General features: G+C 52.4%; 1 long non-coding RNA gene across 1 annotated transcript; it reads right to left on the bottom strand.

The window, feature by feature from the left end:
• Positions 1 to 3,520: 3,520 nt before the first annotated feature.
• LOC135185787 (uncharacterized) lies at positions 3,521 to 4,490 on the bottom strand. Its single transcript, XR_010306618.1, has 2 exons — positions 4,447 to 4,490; positions 3,521 to 4,304 (listed from the first exon to the last, which is right to left on the bottom strand). It is a non-coding gene; the product is annotated as an uncharacterized LOC135185787 (long non-coding RNA).
• Between the last annotated feature and the right edge of the window lie 1,304 nt (positions 4,491 to 5,794).

Raw genomic sequence — 5,794 nt, 5'->3', positions numbered from 1 at the left:
TTCTGCCCTGTGCTGCTCTTGTCCTCTCGTGTGGCTCCTGCCTGATCGTCGCTGGACTCCTGCACGCCCCTCAGCACCACCTCTTCCTTGCAGGTGGTGTCCTCCTTGCCTGTCTCCTCTGTCTGACCCAGACTCTCAACACCTCACCCTCAGGATTGGTCCCAGTGGCTTCTGGGCGAGCCCCTGGCACGTTAGCAAGGGATACCACATGTACCCCTGTTGCGGAGAGCAGGATTAATTCGTGGCCGAGTCGAGAATTTATCAAAAATAGATATTTTTTATTTTTACAAAACCTGCCCCCACAACTATATATACAAAGATTAATTTCGTTTGATAAACAGGTTCAGTTGCATGAGAATTCTACGAGGATACCATTAATAATCTGACTATATATATTTGAAGTCAGTTTTTGGAAAAGGCCTCAGCTATTAATTAATAGCGGTTTCTTACTAAATTAAGCTAAGCCAAATAACTCACTCAGGCTGGCTCGTGCGGTCTGTCTTCCTCCTCCAGCGGCTGCAGGAGTCGTTAAGGGTCGTTAAGGGTCGTTAGGCAGACAAAGGTGTGCCTAACAGGAAAGCAAATCCTTAGTCTCTCTGCAGTCCAGGCACAGGGGAGTGGGCGAACTCAGGCAGAGACATACGTCCAGGCACAGGCAAACTCCAAAGCGGGAACCCCAAAGGCAGGAAGACCCCCAATAGTTATAACCTTGGCTAGACAAAGGGCAGAGTTACCACACCTTAGGCGCGAAAGCGCACGGCCAATGCCAGCCTGGCTCCAGCGCGGGAACTCACGGGGCAGTCCCCGCCCCCTTCACGGCTGCAGGGCAGGCGAGGGGGGGGGAAACCAGGTGGCTTTTCCCCTTCCCCCCCGAAGTCCGGGCAGGAGAGGAATTTAGGGGTACAGGACTCCAGGACAACCCCACACGATCCATTGTGAATCCCACCAGAGACCTTTATTCTGCATTCTGACTCCATTGATACAGTCTAGAGCATAGGCCACAGACCTGCACATTAGCATCAGCTAGACAAGAACAACCCAGTCTGTTACAAACATCACCCCTTGTTTGTCTCATTAACCAGGTGCCCACTCTCTGTCCTGCCCTGTGGGAGGCATCCTGAAGCCATGGGAATCAAGGCTGCAATGCTCAGTCTGCTTGTTCCTTTCCTTCTCACATTGCCTTCCCACAATCTCCCCTTTTCATCCTGCAATGAAGGCATTTCTCATCCACTGCAGGGCCCTTGCAGAAGATGACAAACACAGCACCTTCAGCAGTGCTGTACAGCAGGACAACTGTGTTTCTATGGACCTATGGATCCTGTAGACACCTATAGACCCCTATGGGCCCCTATGGATCCTATGAACCCCTATGAAACCTATCCTGGAAACCCTGAGGACCCTAGAGATCCCTATGTGCCCTATGGAACCTATTGACCACTCTGTGCTGGGTCAAGAACTGGCTGGATGGCAGAGCCCAGAGAGTGGTGGTGAATGGTGCCACATCCAGCTGGCAGCTGGCACCAGTGGTGTTCCCCAGGGATCAGTGCTGGGCCCAGTCCTGTTCATAATCTTTATTGATGATCTGGAGCAGAGGATTGAGTCCAGCATCAGTAAGTTTGCAGATGACACCAAGCTAGGAGCAGGTGTGGAGCTGCTGGAGGGACCTGGCCAGGCTGGATGGGTAGGCAGAGGCCAATGGGATGAGATTGAACAAGGCCAAGTGCAGGGTTCTGCACTTTGGCCACAACCACCCCAAGCAGCACTACAGGCTGGGGACAGAGTGGCTGGGAGCATCCAGGCTGAGAGGAGCTGGGGGTGCTGGGAGAGAGGAGCTGCAGAGGAGGCAGCAGTGCCCAGGTGTGCAGCAGAGCCAATGGCATCCTGGGCTGGCTCAGGAGCAGTGTGGGCAGCAGGACAAGGGAGGTTCTTGTGCCCCTGTGCTCAGCACTGCTCAGGTCACCCCTGGAGTGCTGTGTCCAGTTCTGGGCTCCTCCATTCAAGAGAGATGTTGAGGTGCTGGAAGGTGTTGAGAGAAGGGCAGCAAGGCTGGGGAGGGGCCTGGAGCAGAGCCCTGTGAGGAGAGGCTGAGGGGGCTGGGGGGGTGCAGCCTGCAGCAGAGGAGGCTCAGGGCAGAGCTCATTGCTGTCTGCAGCTGCCTGCAGGGAGGCTGTAGCCAGGTGGGGTTGGGCTCTGCTGCCAGGCATCCAGCAACAGAACAAGGGGACACAGCCTGAAGTTGTGCCAGGGCAGGTCTAGGCTGGATGTTAGGAGGAAGTTGTTGTCAGAGAGAGTGATTGGCATTGGCATGGGCTGCCCAGGGAGGTGCTGGAGTCACTGTGCCTGGAGGTCTTCAAGCAAAGCCTGGCTGGGGCACTTAGTGCCAAGGTCTGGTTGGTTGGGCAGGGCTGGGTGCTAGGTTCGGCTGGATGAGCTTGGAGCTCTCTTCCAATCTGGTTGGTTCTATGATTCTATGATTCTGTGATACTGATAGACACTGGTCAGGTCCCCTCTCAGCCTTCTCTCCACACTAAGCAGCCCCAGGGCTCTCAGCCTTTCTTCACAGCAAAGCTGTTCCAGTCCCTTCAGCATCCTCATAGCATTCTGCTGGACTCTCTCCAGCAGGTCCCTGGGGCTGGGGAGCCCCAAACTGGACAGCATATTGAAAGGCAGAGCAGAAGGGCAGGAGAACCTCCCTAGCCCTGATGGCCACACTTTTCTTGATGCACACTCGGATGCCCTGGTCCTGTGCCACGAGGGCACATTGCTGTCCCATGCAGAACTTGCTGTGCCATCTGTTAGCTAAGTCAGGACTTTGCTTTGGTTTACTGATGAATTACTTGGTTGAACACAAATGACTAGAAGCAAGGATCAGGTCTATGGACAACTGAATTGATATCAAGTTTATAAGGCATAGGTCTTCTGTCTTGAGACCTGCATCTCAGGAGACACATTCTGAGCAGGCTTAGTGATATGGCAGCAGGATTTTAGAAGGTAGCATCTGCAGCAGACCTTCTAACTTCAGAACTTTGCATTGCCTCCTTTTGCCTCCCCCAAAATGCAGTTGTCCTCTTGAAGAATCCCCCATAAGATGCCCATTTATAAAACATCTAGATATCTGAGAGGGTCACAACATAGTTGCTTATCACGTGTGAACAGAAGAGTCTCAAGGACACAACAGACATCCATCCTCTCTTTAAAAGGCACTGAAAGGAAAGTGCACATTTGTAGGAAGCTGAAAGGCCTGAATCTGCTTCAGTGCCTCTATAACACTGCACAGGTACTAAGATGTTGGCTTCAATTTTGATTTTCCACTTGCTCAAAATCAAATGGTTATTGAGAACCAGATGGAAGGGTTCTGCTTTCCAAGCAAAGGGAAAAGGACACAGCAAGCGGCCACCAGACTGTGAGCAAGTGGCCACTGGACTATGGGATTAACACCCAGGTGCTTCCAAGGCCTTTTAAAATACACAAACCAAAAGAGCTCCTCAGAGGAAGAGAGATGCTGCCAGGAAAGAATGATACTTTTACATTTCAGCCATTTCAGTCAGTGCTAAATGCTCTTCAAAAGAACAGCAGCAAAAGGAACCTGGAAGAAGAGGCTGACTGTAGGGTGGGGAGGGCATCATTTTAAACAGGAATTGCAGTCCTTGGGTTCTCTCTTGGCCCTGCTGTGCAAAGCTGCTGGCTGTGGATGCATTTCTCGCTGCCAGAGGACATGATTTGATAAACATGAGCAACTCATGCTGCGAAGAGTGCCCTTGAGCCCATCTCAGAGGCAGGAACTGAGGCGATGAAACAGCCCCCAGGTCCAGCTGCGAGGAGGCAGGGTCTGCTGGCCACAGGAGGCTGGCCCATACGTGTTTGCTTTAGGCCTTAACCTGTCTGTGTCTCATGCATAGCCTCAACCTATCTGTGCCTTCCACATGTACCTATCTTAACTAAGCCAGCTGAGTCTGAGTCTGGCATGGAAGAGGCTGTACCGCCGCAGCAGAGGGAGGACCGTTTAAGCGCATTGGTATCTGTGGTTACTCTGCCGCTCTGTCGCCGACAGATGGCACTGACACAGGCTGGATCGGCTCAGCGGTAACCGAGGCAATGATCCCAGATCTCTGCGGAACACGAAGACAGGGACGGTGGACACGGGAGCAGAAGAAGGCATTGCAAGGCAGGCAGCGTGCAAGAGCTTCTGCAGGGTAGGACTGGTCGCACATGGAATCAGAGGCAGCAGTCCAGGGCTGGCCGCAAATGGGATCAGAAGCGGCGGTCCCGTGGCTGGCGCCGTACGCTCTCTAAGGGAGAAATCCCTGCTAGGCAGAAGAAACTCAGAGTTGATTTTGCTGGACAAAGGAGCAAGTTTTTGATCCCTGAAGCACATGTGGCTTTGGAAGTGGCCACCCAGGAGAAGAAAGAGATAAACCAGAGCTCCAAGGAGACTGTAAAACTCACCTTTCCATGGCAATCAATGTCTGACACCTGACATCTAAGGAGGGGGAACACAGCTGCTGCTGCTGCAGTTAGCATTTACACCTTTCACTCCCCATGGCAACAGGGAAACCTCTGCCACTCAAGTCTCCTTATCGACTTTGCAACTGTGGAACAACAGCACAGAAGCAGAGGAGAAAGAAGAAACTATTAAAACCAAAAATTCCTCCATCAATCCCCTTCGAGATGGGCTGACAGGGAGCCAGACACCATCCCCTCCTCCAGCAACAAGAGCTCCAAGGGAGAGCAGTCCCAGATCCACCCTTACCATCCCCCACGCCTTGTAGCTCCCCTCCCAGAAGACAAACTCCTCAGGTTGAGAGATGCACAGCTGAAAGATATTCCTGACAGACCCCAGAAGTTAGAAGGCTAAGGCTGAGTATAATGCTGGTTACTTGCCCGGGACAGGGGCTGTAGGGCCTGTGAAATGCTTCCATCAGCTTACAGGGGCCGGGGGAGGGCGGTGGGTCTGCGTTGGACTGCAAACGCTCCAGAGAGCTAGGCTGCTGGTGCACTTAAGCTCTCACACAGGCCTTTTTCAAGCAAAGGTTGGAAGGTTCTGTGTCAGCATTTCTGTGTGCTGTGAACAAGTGTTTGGGCAATTCATGGGAAGAAGTGCTGCTCCTTAATAACTGCCAAGAAACCAACCACAGCCTGGCATGTGCCACAGCATCCGTGGCTGCTGGGGCTCCACACAACCTGAGAGCCAGAAGCAGCAGCTGGCTGCAGGTAGCACTGTAGTTTCTGGAGCACATTGGGTCTCCCTTCAGCAACTTGTTATACAAAGACAGAGCCTCCTTTGCTTTAACACTGAGCTCTGAAAGTTGTGAATAGTTCCTAGAAAACAGAGTTTGCAGCTTGTTCTGCAAGTCCACAGAATCATTGAGGCTGGAAAAGAGCTCTACCCTAACACCACCACATCATCAAGACCTAACACCACCACAACAGCTAAGCCATGCCACCAAGTGCCACATCCAGACTTCGCTTAAACACCTCCAAGGACAGTGACTAGATGGCAGTCCATCCAAGTATCTCTTTCCATGAGGAAGTGCTTCCTAACATCCAACCTAACCCTCCCCTGGCACAGCTTCAGGCCATGCCCTCTCCTCTTGGCACAAGTTGCCTGGGAGCAGAGCCTGAGCCCCAGCTCATGCTCCATCTAAAGGCAATTGGCTTCTTGGACAGATGCCTCTACAGCTATGGTTTGTGCTTGGAAGGACAAAACCATTCCTGGTCTGTCTTCCCTGTTTCAGTGGAACTAGAGCCAGTGTAGACATGGCACTGAGGGAGGATTCATGTACAGGTGTAATAA

The sequence above is a fragment of the Pogoniulus pusillus genome, chromosome 23, assembly GCF_015220805.1.
Source record: "Pogoniulus pusillus isolate bPogPus1 chromosome 23, bPogPus1.pri, whole genome shotgun sequence".
Taxonomy (NCBI): Eukaryota; Metazoa; Chordata; class Aves; order Piciformes; family Lybiidae; genus Pogoniulus; species Pogoniulus pusillus.
Note: the sequence above shows the minus strand (reverse complement) of the source record. Positions and strands in the feature narration are given on the sequence as shown.